The 20,873-nt window shown below is 38.1% G+C and overlaps 1 protein-coding gene across 3 annotated transcripts in view; it reads left to right on the forward strand.

Annotated features, from left to right (window-relative positions):
* The window catches only part of TAFA1 (TAFA chemokine like family member 1), a 545,722-nt gene that overhangs the window by 260,784 nt on the left and 264,065 nt on the right, over positions 1–20,873 (forward strand). The gene's annotated exons all lie outside the window — the stretch shown is intronic.

The following is a 20,873-nucleotide window of genomic DNA, read 5'->3' on the forward strand; positions in this document are numbered from 1 at the left end:
ACTTCCTCTTTTCCTAATTGAATACCCTTTATTTCCTTCTCCTGCCTGATTGCCCTGGCCAGAACTTCCAACACTATGCTGAATAGGAGTGGTGAGAGAGGGCATCCCTGTCTTGTGCCAGTTTCCAAAGGGAATGCTTCCAGTTTTTGCCCATTCAATATGATGTTGGCTGTGGGTTTGTCATAGATAGCTCTTATTATTTTGAGATACATCCCATCAATATGTAATTTATTGAGAGTTTTTAGCATGAAGCATTGTTGAATTTTGTCAAAGGCCTTTTCTGCATCTGTTGAGATAATCATGTGGTTTTTGTCTTTGGTTCTGTTTATATGCTGGATTACATTTATTGATTTGTGTATGTTGAACCAGCCTTGCATCCCAGGGATGAAGCCCACTTGATCATGGTGGATAAGCTTTCTGATGTGCTGCTGGATTCAGTTTGCCAGTATTTTATTGAGGATTTTTGCATCAATGTTCATCAAGGATATTGGTCTAAAATTCTCTTTTTTGGTTGTGTCTCTGCCAGGCTTTGGTATCAGGATGATGCTGGCCTCATAAAATGAGTTAGGGAGGATTCCCTCTTTTTCTATTGATTGGAATAGTTTCAGAAGGAAATCAAACTATACTACAAGGCTACAGTAACCAAAACAGCATGGTACTGGTACCAAAACAGAGATATAGACCAATGGAACAGAACAGAGCCCTCAGAAATAATGCCGCGTATCTACAACTATCTGATCTTTGACAAACCTGACAAAAACAAGAAATGAGGAAAGGATTCCCTATTTAATAAATGATGCTGGGAAAACTGGCTAGCCATATGTAGAAAGCTGAAATTGGATCCCTTCCTTACACCTTATACAAAAATTAATTCAAGATGGATTAAAGACTTACATGTTAGACCTAAAACCATAAAAATCCTAGAAGAAAACCTAGGCAATACCATTCAGGACATAGGCATGGGCAAGGACTTCATGTCTAAAACACCAAAAGCAATGGCAACAAAAGTCAAAATTGACAAATGGGATCTAATTAAACTAAAGAGCTTCTGCACAGCAAAAGAAACTACCATCAGAGTGAACAGGCAACCTACAGAATGGGAGAAAATTTTTGCAACCTCCTCATCTGACAAAGGGCTAATATCCAGAATCTACAATGAACTCAAACAAATTTAGAAGAAAAAAAAACCCATCAAAAAGTGGCCAAAGGATATGAACAGACACTTCTCAAAAGAAGACATTTATGCACCCAAAAGACACATGAAAAAATGCTCATCATCACTGGCCATCAGAGAAATGCAAATCAAAACCACAATGAGATACCATCTCACGCCAGTTAGAATGGCAATCATTAAAAAGTCAGGAAAAAACAGGTGCTGGAGAGGATGTGGAGAATTAGGAACACTTTTACACTGTTGCTGGGACTGTAAACTAGTTCAACCATTGTGGAAGTCAGTGTGGCGATTCCTCAGGGATCTAGAACTAGAAATACCATTTGACCCAGCCATCCAATTACTGGGTATATACCCAAAGGATTATAAATCATGCTGCTATAAAGATACATGCACATATATGTTTATTCTGGCACTATTCACAATAACAAAGTCTTGGAAGCAACCCAAATGTCCAACAACAATAGACTGGATTAAAAAAATGTGGCACATATACACCATGGAATACTATGCAGCCATAAAAAAGGATGAGTTCATGTCCTTTGTAGGGACATAGATGAAACTGGAGACCATCATTCTCAGCAAACTATCACAAGGAAAAAAAACCAAACACCACATGTTCTTGCTCATAGGTGGGAATTGAACAATGAGAACACATGGACACAGGAAGGGGAACATCACACACCGGGAACTGTTGTGGGGTGGAGGGAGGTGGGAGGGATAGCATTAGGAGATATACTTAATGCTAAATGACGAGTTAATGGGTGCAGCACACCAACATGGCACACGTATACATATGTAACAAACCTGCACGTTGTGCACATGTACCCTAAAACTTAAAGTATAATAATAATAAAATTTAAAAAAAAGAAAGTGACCCAAGTATGAGATAACTGAAATTAAAAAAAAAAAGAAAAAGTGAATTTATATCACCTACCTGCTAAAAGACTGACTTTTATAAAATGATTTAATTTCTTTAGGTAAAATCATTTGTGATCCATGTTGAGCAAGTCTGAGAAACGCTCTCTGCTCAATTTCCAAGTGAACTAAGGGCTTTGTCAACTTGACCAAAATACCGTCCAATTTAGGGACTGTTTCCATTTGCTAGATAATCCTCTCAGAGTTTGTATTCTTGCTTTTTTCTCCCATTACGATTCACTAACTAGTGATTACCAAAACCCTAAGTCCTGGGTTTAGGTTTTTTTTTTTTTAAATTTTCAGCTTTTATTTTAGATATGGAGGGTATACATATATATATATATATATATATATATATATATATATATATATATAAAACATGGGTATATTGAACCCAGCCAGGTAGTGAGCATAGTATCCAATAGGCAGTTTTTCAACCCATGCCTCCTTCTTCCTTCCCCCTTTATTAGTCCACCATATCTATTGTTCCTATGTTCATATCCATGTATGCTCAATGTTTAGCTCCCACTTATAAGTGAGAACATGCATTATTTGGTATTCTGTTCCTGGGTTAATTTGCTTGGAATAATGGCCTCCAGCTCCATCATGTTGCTGCAAAGGTCATGATTTCATTCTTTTTTATGGCTGTGTAGTATTCCATGGTATATATGTACCACATTTTCTTTATCCAATTCACCACTGATGGGCACCTAGGTTGATTCCATATCTTTGCTATTGTGAATATAGTGGTGATGAATATATGAGTGTGTGTGTCTTTTTAGCATAGTGATCTGCATTCCTATGTGTATATACCCAGTAATGGGGTTGTTGGGTCAAATAGTAGCTGTGAACACTTTTGGGACTGTGGTTAGGCCAGATGTCATGGTTCAAATGATGTTAGACATTAAATGTTGTATGCATTTTAAATCTTCAGATCTTATAAAGTTTTAATAATTTCTGTAGTTTTATTGAAAACATTGACATTGCTTATTTGAGTCATGGATTGTTATATCCATCTGGAAAGACAGTCACCCATGATAGAACACAGCATTTTCTGTTAGTCAGCATAATACAGGTTTTTAGAGTATTACTCATGGGGCTGGAAGTTTGATTTTATTCAGAAATATTTTTAAGAGATGGTGTCTTAATATGATACCCAGGCTGGACTCAAACTCTTAGTCTCAATTCAGAGATTCTAATATCCCTCACATAGAGTTTTGAACCCTGAAAATTGGTAAAAGTATACTTCTATGGCATAAACCAATATATTATACCATGGAATTTCACTGTGATTTGCTAATACCTGACATACAATGTGCTGTTTAGTCTCTTAAATAGAGACTAGTTTCATCCTTATATTTTGTCATTTTTTTGTGGAACATACACAAAAATTCAAATTTTTCATATTCAAAATTTGACTATAATCCCACTTAGGTAGAACAGATACTTTAACCACACACACATACACACACACACACACACACACACACACACACACACACACACACACACACACATTTTGTAAGGGGATACTGAGGCCCAGGGACTTACTCATAGTCATGAAGTTACTGGCATTTGACTCTGGAAGGGATGATAGAGATTTCATCCTATGACCTCGCTTTACATAACAAGTAATGAAGCTGAGAGAGGCTGGGCCACTTGCTCAAAGAGTTACAGCAAGTGAGTGGAGAGGCGGGGGGCGGTCAGGACTCAAAGTCACCTATCTTGTCTCTCAATCCTGGATACCATCCCCTGCCATTCTCTGCGTCAGGCCAGCACAGCACTGGGCACCCAGCATCCTTAGTCTATGGTCTAGGTCTTTTTATTACACTATAAACCTATGTTTCATGTATCCAAGCACACAAGGTGATTTGGGGAATACCATATTTAGACAAACATTGATTTTGAAATTATTCATTTACTTTAATGCATATCAATATCTGTGTATCTTCTATTTACAAATGAGAATGATTTGCCAAATAACAGCTATATAGAATTTTATTTTTTTTAATATACTCATTTCAGTCAAATTAAAGTAGATTTGAGGCTGGGCACAGTGGCTCATGCCTGTAATCCCAGCACTTTGGGAGGCCGAGGTGGGCGGATCACTTGAGGCCAACATGGTGAAGCCCCATCTCTACTAAAAACACAAAAAATTAGCCGGGCATTGTGGTAGGCACCTGTAATCCCAGCGATTCGGGAGGCTGAGGCTTGAGAATCACTTGAACCCAGGAGGTGAAGTTTACAGTGAGCCAAGATCACACCACCGCACTCCAGCCTGGGCAACAAAGTGAGACTCTAACTCAAAAAATAAATAAATAAAGTAGATTGAAAAAATAAACAATAGTTCAGGTCGTTTGTGGAGACGGCAAATATTGGGCACACAGATTATTGAAGTTTGGAAACTGTCAACATACATCCCTAACATCTTTTACCTTTTCATCACCATTTATGTGTCTGCAAGACTTACCTGGCTGTGGTTCTCTTACAGTCACTCCAGCCAATGAAATGGAAGCAACTGTGTGAAAACTACACCAGTTAACTTATAAAATTTCAATGACAGAGGATGGGTAGGTAGTGACTGCAAGAACACAATACATTCTAAGAAATGTTTCAATGTTATCATTTTAAAGTAAATCTTAGAATTCCTATTAGTGTAGAAGTAAACTAGCATTACCTATTTTGAGCTTAACAGAGTCAATGAAAGTCTTTATCAATGAAAGTCTTTATAGAAATTATATATAGATAATTTCTATAAAGAAATTTATATTATATATAATTTCTATAAAGAAATTATAAAGACAGACCAAACTTTTGACAAAAATCTGCTTAAATTGCTTAAAACATATTTTAGTGATAGATAATTGTTTATTTCAAGACCTTCACAATTTGAGCAATTTAGTGTTGCATCTGAGAAGACAGAGATGGTCAGTTTTTTAAACAAATTTACATAAAAAGATATGTTAAGATTTTATTGATAACTATTAAGATCTGCTATAATAATATGTCTCTCCATATAGAATTCTCATATTTATGTGAAAATGTATGCAAAAATTGTGGCTTTTAATATATGAAATTTAAAAACTCATATACAATTTTGCTGGCAAAGCAAGATATGTGTTCAATTTAGTATCATTTCCATAATCCCAATTTTTATTTTCACCTCATCATGATACTGTTAAACTTGGAAGCTCTTTTTAAAATAATTTCATCCAAAACCTTTTCTGAGGCTCTGATCCCTTAGATCTTGATCTCCTGTTTAATTTCCCTCAGCCATTAACAGGTGTGGATTTCATTTTCTTTGTCTTCCTTGCTAGGAAGTCTAACCACAGCATTCTCGCTGTGTATTCCAAAGGGGCCTGGCCTGGCTGCTTTCTACATCAACCTAATATGTGAGGTCCTTGCATGTGAAAATGACTCTCCATCATCAGGGTCACCTCATTCATTCATTAAAGGTAATTTAGCACACTCACACAGCATCCTACCAAGACCAGCTTTTTGACTTTTGTCAAGGTTTATCCACATCACGCTTGACATTCCTGGTGGGAATTTCTATGAATTCCGAAGCTTCAGAAAGATGTTTTGATATGTCCCACTAGGGGAAAGAACTTTTCCAGGGCACAGAGTGATATGAGGCCTGAACTAGCTGGGTTCACCTCCAGGCCTGAGAAAGATGACATGAACCAGAAAAGCATGGCCTTACAGCTGGTTGGAAGGAGGCTGTCTTGCTGAGGCTCATTACAGAACTGGCCCAAGATACTCAGATCCCCTCATTCCCCTGGCTGTGAACTGTTGCATACTGCAGAAGCTGAGTCAGCCTTCTACATCTGGGCTGCAGGTGTAGCCCAGACATGGCTAATTAAAATGCCAGGCCTTAGTGGTATAGGGCTGTTTCTCTGGGGCACTTCACAGCTCTAGCATGTCATCCTAAAAGGTTTATGCCTGAAAGTAAAAGTTCAGAATATTAAGAAGAAAAAAAATTGTATAATCGCTGGAATGCTAATGTCTTGAGTTTCTAAATTGAACGGCACTCTCAGATTAGGCTCTATCGACATAGTCAGCAAGTTCTTATTCTTCTTGCCTGTGCCAGACTGCTGCATGTCAGGACATAAAATGTTCCCTTCATAGGCAAAAGAAAGCACCCGTGATAAGAATACTATTAAGGAAAAGTGGTCAGTGTTCAGGCTGAGTTGAGACAGGAGTGGAATGTCATCTTTCTCATGTAGCGCACTTTAATTTACAGCCAGGATGGTCATTTAAGCTTTTACACACTGTAATAAAGGTGTCCCAGCAGTTGGTAGAGAGTGAAGCTTGATCTTTGGCTTAAAAGAATGAGATTGAGATATAAAATACCTTTAATTGAAGAGATCTGTATCACAAGGTTTGTGAAGTTGAAGGTTTTATACGAAACATAACTGCTGTCTTTACCCAGAAGAGTAGATATAAACAGCCCAGTCCTAAGTAAATCTCTGACACCCCTTCGCTACCATACCACATGACACTGACATTTGGTTTGTTTTTTATGGTTTATAAGGGTTTTCACAAACAGAAACTCGTTTGATCTTTCTACCTTTCTGGAAGATACAGTATTTTTATTCTCCCTTTACCAAGACTTGTTGCACATTTGAAATTCTGCATTTCTAGAACACAGGGCTGCAAACTATTTGATGAGGATTTAGGAGCATGGGGCATTCCAGGAGACACATAGTAAAGGATCCAGGTGAGAGCAGAGGAAGACACAGTTCCCAGATGCTTGGCACATAGCGAGGATGGGAAAGGGAAGGCCAAAGAATCTGGCAGCTCTGGCTCAGCAGTTAACCTGTCTTCTGTGTTCCACCTCTCTAGAGGATGCTGCCCAACTCTCAGGGATAAGTATGTGGTTTTAATTGGCTTGTTATCATAATTTGAAGCTACGTGTCCTGCCTGACTAGTCTTTAATGAGGCACATCCACTCTTGGGCTCAGTTAAGCAAAAGAACCTTCTGTGGATTAATAGACTCCAGTTTCTCCTATGAATATTGCCAAAGGTACAGGGGGCTTTGGGTGCTAATAAAAACAGGTTTCCCATTGATTGTCTTCCTGCATGCAAATAATCCTCCTCCCCAGGGAAAGCATTAACAAGAGAAAGCTGAGTTTCTCCTCACAACAAGTCAAGTTTATTCCGACTCATTTGTGTAAACTGGTCTATAGGAACACACAGATAAGACTTGCTGTGTTAATTAGCCTCATCTAATCATTCCACACTGTGGACATACATCAAAACGTCACATTGTACCCCCAAAATACAATCATTATTTGCCAATTTTAAAACATTTGTAAGAAACTTACTGAACCCATACTTGTATGCTAAGCCCTTAACAAGTATCATTTTACTCAAACAAAACTGTTCTACTTAGGTTCCATGGTTGTCACATCATTATCACTTCAGACAAGGAGACCAAACTCCAGAAGTTTTAGTAACTCATATAAGTTATATGGAAAATGAGGTGTGAAGCCAAAATGTGAGGTGCAGCTGTGGAAAACCAAGCCTGTGTACCTAGTGATCCAAAGAATTATCCCACCCTATAGATGGAAGTGCTTTCGATTGGTGCCTTGATTCAAGTAAATTTGTGCAGGGAATTTTTGGAGATTTTCCTTCATGAAAAGATAACTGATGATGTTGAGATTTCTCTGTTGAGTCTTGAAAGTTTTGTTCTATCCTGCACAGGTTATTTGAAGGATTCTTTTTTTTAATATTTAAGGGAATGAAAAGATATAAGCCTTATATGGATCTATGCATGTTGTAACTTTTCAAGTCTTATATGACTCTATGCATGTTGTAACTTTTCAGTTCTTCTTTTTCTTTTCCTGTAAGCACATTTTCTGTGACTCCTCTTATTTCTTCAAATAGGTAGTCCACAATGGGAAGACTACTCGCACACGATAAATCTCTGCTAGACAATTGTCAGATAATTTTAAGGCTGCTAGATGCTACTATAAATACGAACTGGCAAAGATAACTTAGTTCTGGAGTTTTTCTTAGTCATGAACTCATTAGAAGAGCTATAGTCTCTTGCCATTGACAGCCCAGAGAATGCATTTTCCTTGTTCTTTGTGTTGAAAAATTTCTGACTTTGTTTCAAAGAGGTGTTAAGAGGTGAGGCATGTTTTCAGAATCATACTGTTAGTCTCTTTTATAACATCAGCTTCCAAAAATAAAGTTCTAAGGTATTTGACTGCCATTCTGAGTCCTCCTTATTCTGAAAGGATGACCAAAGTTTTGGCTCTGAGAAAGAATATTCTAAAAAAGGACAGCTACTTCAGGATATAAGAAAATAAGAGGAGAGAGAGCACCATTTCAGTTTAAAGGAGGAAAGACATATTTTAAGATATTGCTGAAACTTTGACATTTTGAGTTTTAGCAGATTCAAACAGGAGACCAAAAACGTGTGGCCCCCGTGACTCAACTCATTGTGGGTGTGGAGACATGGATGGGGGGAGCCAGGCAGTTCAATTGTCAGCTAAATATTAGAGTCCTTGAGATATTTTCTTCCTGTGATATTTGACCTCTTTTTGATGGGTATTATCATCATTTTTTCTCCCCCACTGGGAGAAAATATGGTGAAGGAAATGAAAGGTGAAAGGGATAGCAAAGAAAAGAATGGATGAATAGTGGGTAGAGACCAGGCACCCTGACACAGGGAAAACAGGGTCAAACGATGCCCTTTGGTTTTCTTCCAGAAACCTAAAAATATCCACCTCTTGCCTGATTGACATTTCCACTCTGCTTGCCTTATGCATGTGCTGTAGGGGCTGCTAATGTTGCTTAACTCACATGCTCCCTGCACTTTTCTGCTGTTAGAAAGAAACCAGTCAGTTGGGTAATCATGATAATTAAAAAAGATGTAAACTTTTAGAGTGGCTGACACAAACTCATTACACTAAGCTGTCTTGCCTGACTGAACTAACATTAATTCCAATACCCCATTACATTCTGGCATGTAAGAATTTCTAACTAATGTGGATATTTCTTCCCTTCATTTACATACCCAACTCTTCCCTACCTTCCTTCATTCCTCCCTTCTTTCCTTCCCTTCTTCTCATCTCTAACACATTCCCATTGATGCTGATGCTGCCTGTCCAAAGAACAAACTTTTGCTGAACTGTTTCAGGCTAATTCTCCCAAATTGTAATGTGCATATAGATCATTTGAGGGTCTTATTAAAGATGCAGATTCTGGTTGGGTGCATTGGCTCACTCGTGTAATCCCAGTGCTTTGGGAGGCCACGGCAGGAGGATTGCTTGAGGCCGGGAGTTTGAGACCAGCCTGAGCAACAGAGTGAGACCCTATCTTTACAATTTCTTTTTTAAAACTAGCTAGGCATAGTGGCACATGCCTGTGGTCCCAGCTACTCCAGAAGCTAAGGTGGGAGGATCCCTTGAGCCAAGAGTTCAGGTTATAATGATGAGGTTACAATGAGCTATGGTTGCACCACTGTACTCGAGCCTGGGGGATAGTATGAGACCCAACTCTAAAAAATAACAAATACGAATTCTGATTCAGTAGGTCTGAGGTGAGACCTGAGATTTTGCCTTTCTATGAGTGTTCCAGGTAATGCTGATGCTACTGACACCAGGGCAACACTTTGAGAAGTTTCAAGACAATGGTCCACACATTTCCAGTGAGATTAGAGATAGTAACTTTTGGCCAGGAGTGATGGCTCATGCCTATAATCCCAGAACTTTGGGAGGCCAAGATAGGGGGATCACCAGAGGCCAGGAGTTTGAGACCAGCCTGAGCAAAATGGCAAGACCCTATTTAATTTTTTAAGAGAATTAAAAACAGGTAAAATTTTTAAAAAGAGAGAGAACCAGTTTTAATGCACAGCAACCAACCAATTTGAAGGATTCTTTTTTTAATATTTAAGGGAAGGAAAAGATACAAGCTTTATATGACTCTATGCATGTTGTAACTTTTCAGTTCTACCTTTTCTTTTCCTCTGAGTAATTTTCTGTGGTCGAACCTGTTACTCAGACGTGCATTTGGTGAAACAATTTCTATGCCTACCTTGGAAAGTCTGTGCCCCTTTCTTCAGGCTAAAAGGCATGCTGCAGGAAACCACATCCAAATGTATTCCTCCCTTTCTTTGTGCCAAAGAGTTGGAGTTTCTTAGAACTCTAGATTTTGACGGAAGTAAATTTCAATATCTGCTTCATCACTATCTATACAAGTTCCGGCGCTAACTGATTGCGCCACTGGAGCTCCAGCTTCATCACTTTCTTAATCCCTCTAAGCCCCTGTTTAGAATGAGGTTGAAATGGTGGGTACCCAGTGGGGTTGTGGAGGGGCTTCTATGACAGATTATCAGAACATAGGGGTTTATAAATGCTAGCTTCTAATATTTTGAGATGACTCTTGTTGCATTTGGTGTGTTTGTGTCCGGAAGAAGACAGAGCATCCTCAAACCTCTTATGTTGCCTACACTTGAAGTTAGAAAATATTTGGTTTTATGTGGACCAAAAACCAGACCATTCTTATGTAAAATGTAAAGACTCATTGATGTTTTTATGCAGCATCGATTCCCCTGTCAGGGAAATCATTTGGGATTTGCTTATTGTTATGTGTAAAGAATTTATGAAAAGGACCAGGTTGTCTGTGGACCCAGGATGAAAGTATAACCTGGGTCTACCAAAAGGCTCTTCCAAACTCAGGTACCCTTCCTTTTGGCTGGAGCTACCCTCATTAATTAGAGCTGATCCTGTGGATGAAGGAACAAGAGGGAAGGTCAAATATAACTTCATTTTCTAGAGGGAGTGCCTGACTGGCCCACTGGCAGCTATGGGATGTATTATGGATTAAACAGTAGACAAAAATCAAGCCTCAATTTAAAGTTTATTAATGAAGCACATGGGGGGCATTTAGCATACATGAGCTTTTGTTTTTTAAGAAAGCTCACAGAGTGATGAAAAGATAACAATTTTTGTTTCCATTGAAGACTTCTTAAAAACATTGATTTTCCGTCCATGTTAATCAAGAGTCTTTGTTGAAAATGATAGAAACCCAATCTAAACTGCTTAAGCCGAGAAAAATAGGTAAAATTTATTGGGTTAACTAACTGAAGTTTGCAAAGTTGTAGCTGATTTGGGACATGACAGGAGGCAAGGGGTCAAACAGCATCAAATTCTACCCCACCCTGCCCCTTCCCCCTTCCTCTCTTGGTGCTGCTTCCTCCTGGATTGGTTTTAAATTCTGAAAACATCTCTTCATGAGGGGGCAAGGATGACCATTAGCCACTCCTCCAGGCCTATTTTCCTCCAGGTCATTCATTCCAACAAAACACACAATTCCTGCTTCCCAGCTGGACCCACAGAAGCCCTAGGATCACATTTCATAGGCCTGGCTTTGCCTTACTCACACTCCATAACCAATCATATGGTCCAGGGGATGGAATTGTCCACCTCTAATTGGCCAGGCCTGGGCCACATCAGCCCCACTCAACCCACGTAACTGAGAATGCAACAAGGATGATTTCCCTAGTAAAACTGGGGTATTATTCCAAGAAGAAAGAAAGAATGTTGGGTGGGAAAAACAGCGATTTCTAAGAACCCAAAGGGAGTAAAATGACACGTTCCTTAAAGAAACGTGGACAAGAGATAGAGAGTCCCAGGTTTTGCAACAAAGTTATGATGTTGAGAAACGTTTTCTGATGTTTGTCACAATCACAAACGAGGTGTTTGTGTCGAATACCCTACAGTGTCCTAAGAGTTAATATTTCAGAGGATGGGAGTTGGGGAAACATTTGGATAACATCGACCTGTATTTCATCTCCCCCCTTCCATATTAGATTTTTCTCTCCCTGTCTCTTTTGTCTCTTTGTCTATCTCTCTCTCTCTCTCTCTCACACACACACACACACACACATTCAAATATATACAATGAGTTTATTCACCTCAGAAGCAGGGATGTGATACCAGCTGGAGGGTTTCACTAATATGATTGAAATATGGTTAAGTGATTTTCAAGTATACAGTGATTTGCACTGTGTAACTATAAATAGATGCTCAGGGGGAAATTCTCTTTCCCCAGTCCTATTGACTTATGGCAATGTATGTGGAGATCCAAGCCCTGAGCAGAGTGAAATATGACTTTGTATTGCAGTTGCTTTCTGCCAAAGATAAAAATCACTTTACATAAAAAGAGCCTTATTCCCACCAGGTGAAAAGCTGCTCTTTTGTAATAAAACACAATGCTCTGGAAAACCACATTAGCTTCTGTGTGCTGCTGGATCTTCATTTAGGGAGGCAGCGTAGTAGCAAGGGCTTAAAATGTGGGCATCCATCTGCCCTCAGCTTGTTCTCTTGCTTGGCCTTTTCTTTCCTTGGTGACCTTACCTGCTTAGCTTGTCAAACCCAAGCTTCCTTGTTTCTTCAATGATTTGACAAATTTACCTAAAGCATATGGGGTTATGAGGATGAAATAAGATAAAACATGTAACATGGGGCCTGGCATATCATAAAATCACTAAAGAATTGGTGATGGATGAATATATGGTTATTGAGTATAATGGGATGCAATAAATGGAACATAACGATTCAATGCAAGTTAGGGAAAACAGCACTTTTATTCTGTTTTTAAGAAACTGGACTTTTTAAAAAGAAAGATATTAAGAATACCAGCAGTTTTTGTGACACTTGTGGTAATTCATCTGCCTGGGCATAGTTTCCTCATCTATGAAAGAAAATATTCAAATAGGATCTAAAATTCTCAGGAAAACATTCCTGTGGATTTAGTTTTCATACATTGTAAGGACATCCTAAATGGTTTCAAGCCAAAGCTAACTTAAAGTCAGGCCAAGCAATGAGCAGGTAGTGGCAGAAACTACTAAAACATTAAAATTGCATTTCTTTTAATACCTGTATCTTCATATAGTTAGAAACTGAGCTGGACAGTGAAAGCTTTGAATTCAAATCCCATTCTTTCTTTTTTCTTTTATTCTACATGAATGAACTGAGGGCCTGGCCTGGCCTGTTCTGTCCGTATCTCTATGCTATCCATGGGAGTTGTATTTTAATTGGTGGTGGGGGGGGGGGAATAAAAATATGTAACCCAAAATAAATAACTGCAAATTATGCCACAGGCTATGAAAAAAAGAAAGCAAGCAAGGAAACAAATATTAATACAAATGGTGCCAGCCTCATTTTCATATAGAAAGGATTCTGTAAGCTAAGGTGTATGAGTAAAAGCCTTCAACCATGTGAAGGGGAAGAAGGAAAGCACTCCAAACAGAAGGGAAAGCAAGTGCAAAGGCCCTGGGGTAAGATGTATTTGAAGACTAAATGACCAGCATGGCTAAACTTTAGTAAGTCAGGGACAGTGGTAGAAGTTGCAGTTGGAGAAAGGAAGAGGCCAGATCACACATGGCCTTGTAATGTGTTGTCAGAGCTTGCATTGTCCTCTTTGTGTCTTGCAAAGGACACATTTAAAAAATAAAATGTTTTATCTTATTTCATCCTCATAACCCCATATGCTTTAGGTAAATTTGTCAAATCATTGAAGAAACAAGGAAGCTTGGGTTTGACAAGCTAAGCAGGTAAGATTACCAAGGTAAGAGAAGGCCAAGCAAGAGAACAACCTGAAGGCAGATGGATGCCCACATTTTAAGCTCTTGCTACTACTCTGCCTCCCTAAGAGTAATAGAAATTGTGATTTGAAACCACTCTTGCTTCTGTAAATAAACAAGAGAATATAAGAATGGAAGCTAGAAGATCAGTTAGGTATTTCTCAGAGAAATCCAGGGTAGAGAAAACGGTGAGCTAAACTAGGTGGTAATAGTATAATGCACAGGAAGAAATATTCCAGTCTTATCCCTGGCTGTGTGACTGACACCAAATTCCTTTTTAAATCCCTAGGACTCAGTTTCACTGTCCGTAACATGAGCAGGTACAACACAATCTCTAAGGGACTCGTATGTCAACATTTTATTCTAATTTCTAAAAATCTCTAAGCCAGACCAACTCTTTTGTTAAATTCACATGGCTTTGATGCACTGATTTGCTCTTACCAGCTTTCTTACCAGGCCCTAAGGTAAAGATATGAGATTACCTGCCAAGAAATAAGAAATGAGTGCAAGTCTTATTAAGAACTGTGGGAGTTGGCTGGCCTTGAAATGGCATTATCTTTTCTGTTTTACACTTAGGGTGGTTTCAAAACAGTCTATTCAGTTGTGTACATGAATTTCCAATTCCAAATTCAAACTACAAATTTCATAAACCCAGATTCTGAATGTTAAGTTTCATTTTATGCTGTTTAGGATGATGGTTTTCATGAAGAAGGGCAAAAGATTAAAAAGAGCTACGATGAAAGTTTTATTAAATGAAGGATTCAAAAGAGAAAACTCTCCAAACCCCATCCAACATTTTTCTGTCTAGTGTTCAGAGAAAAATGGTAAATTAATAGAAAAGCAAAACAGTGTGGGATGCCAATACACTCAAGAAAAGCCAAAGTTCATTTCTGCCTGCAGATTCAAACACTGCTGGCAGATCAATGTGAGCTTCACAGTGTGGTTTGCAAAAATCGTTCTGCAGCTAATATCCTCAAGGACAAGACACAGCCTGCTTTGGCTACTCTTCAGAGTTTGCCTGAATTGCTGTGGGAAGCGATATTTTCCGCTGGGAGGACTTTGGAGCCTAGATAGTTATAGCACCCATAAATCAAATCATCAAGATTTCACAAAAGTAGTGAGGATTTTTGGTGTTTGTTCCCCCTCCCCGCCCCCGCCCACATGTAACTGTGTGGTGGGGGCTGCCTGTCTAGCGTGTGTATCATTAGCCTTACTCAGAAGTCTAATGTGTGCTTTAATTTAATGAGATGCGACTGCTTGTGCATTCTCTCTCTCTGTTTCTCTTTCTTTCTTGTTTTGCTGTTTTCTCTAGAAATGATTCCATTACCAAAGGACATTATTTTCATCATTTTGTTGTTGTTGCAAAATTAACACAGACCATATACAATTTGCAAAACAGAAGCATGGTCTGGGTGGGACTGTGAAGTTCATATTTCTTGACATAGGCAGGCAAAAAAGATATAAGTTATATTACATGTTGTATTATATTTTATTTTTAAAAATTAGTTTTAAGTTTGCAGGATAAAGTTAATTGAGATATATATATTAATATGTATTTGCTGAGCACATCTAATGAAGAATTTATGGCAGGTACGGGGGTGATAGCAGTGAACTAGAAAGCAAGAGTCCTTCCTTTATAGGTCTAGGACTAAAAGAGGAGGTAAGCAAAATAAGCAAATAATTAAAATGTAATAAGTCATAAGTAATGTTGGGGAGAAATATGGAGGGCAATCTTTGTGGGGGAGTGAAAGGCGTCATATTTAAAGATAACTGCCAAGGGGTAGGAATAGAGGAGAGATGTCCAAAGGCTTCAAAAGAATGTGTTCTGTTGAAGGTGCAGAGCAAAACCAGTGTGGCTGGAAAGGAGAAAGAAGGAAAAGGGGCTTCAAGCAAGATCATGTGCATTGTCAGACTTCAGATCATCCAAGGCCTTGTAAGATTAGGGGACTTTTTTTTTTTGCATAAGTCATAAAGAAATCACTGTGGGGGAATCAAACACTCAACAGGTATGCAAGATAATTTCAGATAAAGTATATGAAACAACAATGGGATAGAGAAAGTTTAGAGGAGACAATGATGAGAATGTCCTCTCTGAGGAGGTGACATTTGAACGGAGACCTGAATGGGAGAAAAGGGCTAGTGGAGAAGAGATCTGAAGAAAGAGCATTTCAAGCATTAGAGTAAATAGGGCAAAAATCAGGAAGCAGGACTGTGCTGTTTGTTTAATACACAGAAAGAAAGAAATGGTTAACTGGAATTTGGACTGGGGACTTGAGTTCAAATTCAAAGTTATTTATGCTGCCCCCAAATGCGACTACCTAACTGAGCCTGCTGTTTGCTGAGGATCAGGGGCTTTCTCTGTTTCACTAGATGGTAAGTACCTGAGCATAGGGACCATGTCTTCCCACTTATTTCTGCAAACTTAGTATCTGGGCCCTGTCTAGTACCTGTTAGACTCTCAGTAAATATTCATTGAATGAAAACATCTCTACAATACCGTGACTGTATATCTACTGTTAAAATTCTAAGACTAGAAAAACACAATTTAAATGTTGAAATTCAGTCAGCCAATTGGTAATTTAATAACCCAACTAAAAAGAAAAACCCAGAAGACAAAATAGTCAAACCATTTCTAAGAGTAGCTGCAGACTAAATAACAAGAAAAGAAAAAAATTATCTAAAGCAACGCTTCTCAATGTCAGTGCTATTAACATTTGGGGCTGAATAATTCTTGGTCATGGGCGCTGTCCTGAGCATTGTTTAGTGGCATCGTTAGTCGCTACTCACTAGTTACTGGTAGCATTCCCCTCTTGCGACAACCCAAAATGTCTGCAGACATTGCCAGATGGCCCTATTGAGAACACTGGTATGAAAGTATTAATGCCATGCCACTTTCTAAAATGTTGCAGAAGTTGTTGTGCCACCCAGTGGGTTTTCAGTTGATCTGTGTGCAAAGTTTTACCAAGAGGTATGATAAATATGTCCCCTGAGTTGAAATACTGTATATCGTACATGCATTCTTAGCAGAAAACAAAGTTGCTTAATATTTTATTGTTTCTAATGGTTTCTGATGAGACATCTATCAATGTAAAAGAAACCAGTTTCTTCTAAGTTTTACTTTATAAATATGTAATATAATTGTAGAGTAAACCTCCTTTATCATCCTGATGGAGGATCAGACTAATATCTGTCTTGAGTTTTATCAGGATTTTATGCTATTTTTAAAATAGTTTGTGGAGGGAGGGAGGAGGAAAAGGTTTGATATGCAATATGTTAAAATCTGTAGAATAACACAGTTCCACTTCATCAAGCTGTACCATATAGCTTTCCTATACAGTTTTAATAATTTTAAAAATAACTTTTTTCTGATTTTAAATATTCAAAGAATATAGTCAAGTATACAAGAGGAAATTAAAATCATCTATAATCCCACAATTGAGAGATAAGTATGTACATTATTCTTTCATGGATTTATTTATTCCTCCATGAAATTATGTGCCAGGCACTGTGCTAAGGCTGGAAATACATGAGAACAAGATATATAAGTTATCTCCTTATGTAAAACCTACTTGCATATATATTAGTGCATATATTAGAATGTATATTCCACCTTTATTCATACCAGATTCATACCAGGACACCTAGATAGTTCAGTAATGCTTTGGCTGGCAATCGTTTGGCTGTCAGTGAAGAAACCTGAAAAACATTAACTTAAACGTTAAGGATATTATCTCATTTGCATAAGACATTTGAAAGAGAGTCAACCAGGGCTGACGCTCTGAATTTATACCTCTATCGATTACTCAGGATCCTTCTGGCTTTCTATTGTGCCACTTCTAAGCATGGAACCATTGGTTATAAGCTTGCAAAACAGCTTCTCCCTCTTAAGGTATTTGTCCAGGTTCCAGACTGGAAAAGGGGGAAAAGCCAAAGGAAAAAAAAAAGGCATGTGCTCCCCGAATCTGAGCTCATAAAAGAGCTTTCTCCAAACTTAAGAGTTTTCTCAATAACATCCATTTATATGTTATTGTTTGGAACTATTTCACATGGACCCCAAGATGCAAAAGATAGAAAAAATAGAACAAGCTTACATTGAGTTAAAAGTGATGGACAGCCTTCCAAAAACAGATGTAATCCTTGCCTCCTTCTCTGAAATAACAACTAAAGGTTTAGTATCAGACTTCTAGATTCTTGTCTAAGTGTAGAGAGATACGCACAAAAGCATTGAGGTCATCTTTCCATCCCCATTAAAAGGGGATGATAGACATTTTCCTCTACTCAACAATATATCATGACAACTTTTCAGGTCAATACATTTAGCCATAAGTCATTTAGAAATAATTGTACAATAGTCCATGCTATGAGCAAATCACAATTACAAAACTGTCCCATCGTAACATAGATTCTCTCAAAATTATTGTTATTACAAATAAATCCCAGTACATCTTTATACAGTATCCTTACACAAATGATTGACTTTTTCTGTACATAGGCTAGAAATAGAATTGCCAGGTCAATATGTGTGAAGCATGTTTAAACATTATAATGGGTACTCTCAATTGCCTTTCAAAGAGGCTGTAATTATTTACAGTCTCACCAACAGTAGCTGCGAGTTTCTTTCTCTCTTCATTCACACCGACAATGGATATTATCAGTCTTAAAAGACTGGTAATGTTTCCTAACTTTTCAGGCAATAATATGTCTCCAGATGGATTTATTTCCAAGCTGTTTATATAAAGAATTTCACATACACTCAAAAGTAGAACAAATAATATAAACTAAGAATCCCACTACCCGTCACCCAGCTTCAATAATTACCAATATATTGCCACACTTGTTTTAGCTGCACAGAATTTAATCATTTTTCTATTTTTGCTACCATCCCTTTTTTATTTTGGAGGGAGGCAGGTTGTTGTTCATCTTTTACTTCTTATTCTAGTAAGAATTTTGATTTCCTCATAAGTCCTATGTATTTGTCTTAAAGCTCACAGCCATGCATCAAGTTTTCTGTCTAGTGCAGAGATAGTGCCATCACTTTCCCCTTCTGCACCTGGGTAGATAGTATTAATTGATCAATATATCTTTTAGCTGTAAGCCCAGGTGTCCCCTTGCACCTTTTCTTAGCACAGTGCTTTATACCTATGGTTCTCAAACTTCAGCATACCTAAGAATCACCTGGAAAGCTTGTTAAAATACACATTCCCACACCCACCACCCCCATAGATTCGCATTCAGTAGGTCTGGGATGGGAACTAAGATTCCATTCTACATTTCTAGCAAGTTGCCAGATGACACAGATTCTGCCTATCCACACACCATGGTTTGTTAGCATTGTTGTAGACCAGTGCTTCCAAATTTTAATGTATATATGAATCACTGGAGATTGTGTTCCAATGCAGATTTTCATTCAGTAGGTCTGCTTCTGGCCCTGATATTTAGCTTCTCTAATAAGTTCCAGGTGATACTGCTGGATCATAGACTAAATTTGAGTATCAGGTCCTCAATGGCCACTACTATGCAGAGTTGGTTGTGAAGTAAAATTAATCAGCCATGTCTAACCTAGAACCAAGGCCTTCCTTGACCTCGAAGTTTCCTAAATATCATTACATAGACTAGAACCAGGATAGCTAAAAAATATTCAACTGAGAAACTTTTCTTAAAACTTAGATTTCAAGTCTGTACAATGAGAAATTGTCCTTCATGAGAAATTTGGGGAGGGGTCCAGGAATCTATTCTTTATACAGTTCTTTTGCCAACCTTGGAGCCCAGGTAAGTGTGGTAGCCACTACTTTATGCTTCTTGGATGATGCACAGGTGTTCATTCTTGGATTCGTCTGATCCCTCCCCTAATTATTAATCGTATCAAGATAAAAATGTTGACACTGACTTTTTACATGACTACATTAGATACTGTGGGTCATACAGAGATGAATTAGGGATAGATTCTACTTCTCTAGACCTGATAATCTGGTGAAAGAGATTGATGTAATAATACATAGTCACTACTATGGGAAGTCAGAGCAGAAAACCTGTTTCCTCTCCTTCTCGGTATCCTCCTTCCTGAAACTTAAATTAAAAACATTTGCTCAAGAGGAAATTTCCCATTTCAAATAGAAATCTCATAAAAGCATAGAAATGCCAAGGAGATAGTTTTCTATGTAATATTAAGTCATAATATGGGCTTTGCTCTTGGGTGGCGTTCCCAGATACTAGCTAGGTTTGTAAGTATAACACAACATGTGCATTACACAGTACATGTAACAGTGGGAAAATGAATGCCACCTAGAGAACCATAACTTTTGTCATTTCTTGACTTTGGAAAAATTTCAATTTGTAGCCTTAATGATATACAACTGTAGATTTTTCCATTTTAAGTAATGTGCTGATTGGAGTCTTGCATAGTGTTCTTATTTTCCCAAATTCTCATCCTATACAAAATTCCCAAATTCTTGTATTCCCAAATTATCATTTCTATACAGAATGTAAAAATTCTAATAAAGCTAATAGTGTAGGTCATATATTTACTGTCTGCTGAATGGGGCTGTTCACTCTCATTAAGATTCTGAAAGAAGCACTTGAGAAAACAGGATAATGGAGAAGAAAAAGCTGTAATCAAGCATAAAAGGACTTTTAAAAGGGGGAACTGAGACATCTTTCAACAGTGACCTTTATAACACTGATACTGGACTGAGACTATAATTGTCCATCACTCTTTTCAATGGTCAATACTCTGCTCACCACAACTCATTCTTTCAATACCATTGATCCGTTTAACAACCCTGGCTGGCAATCTCTCTTTGTAAGTTACAAAGTTAGTGGCATTCATTCTGCCCTGTTTGGTGGTTCATTGTTAGGCAGTCTCAACATTGTATGTCTTGATGAGTGCAGTCTGGTAAGCGAATTAGGAAAATTTTCAGATGGTAAAGACCGCTTTTTAGGCAGGATATCATATGGTTAAGTGGAAGCATGGTATAAACCAGCGGCTTCACATCATTACAAAACAACCCTACCTCCACTTTTAAAGAAATTGACCATGCATTGAGTGGACTTTTGTTTTTTTTTTTTCCCCCTTCTGCACAGTGGGATGATTAGAAAGATTTTGATTTGAAGGAGAACCCAAATTATATCACTTTCATGGATCTAAAAATTTGGGTCACGGGACTTCAGGGATTGGAGAGAATTGCA

This window comes from Pan paniscus, chromosome 2, assembly GCF_029289425.2.
Source record: "Pan paniscus chromosome 2, NHGRI_mPanPan1-v2.0_pri, whole genome shotgun sequence".
Taxonomy (NCBI): domain Eukaryota; kingdom Metazoa; phylum Chordata; class Mammalia; order Primates; family Hominidae; genus Pan; species Pan paniscus.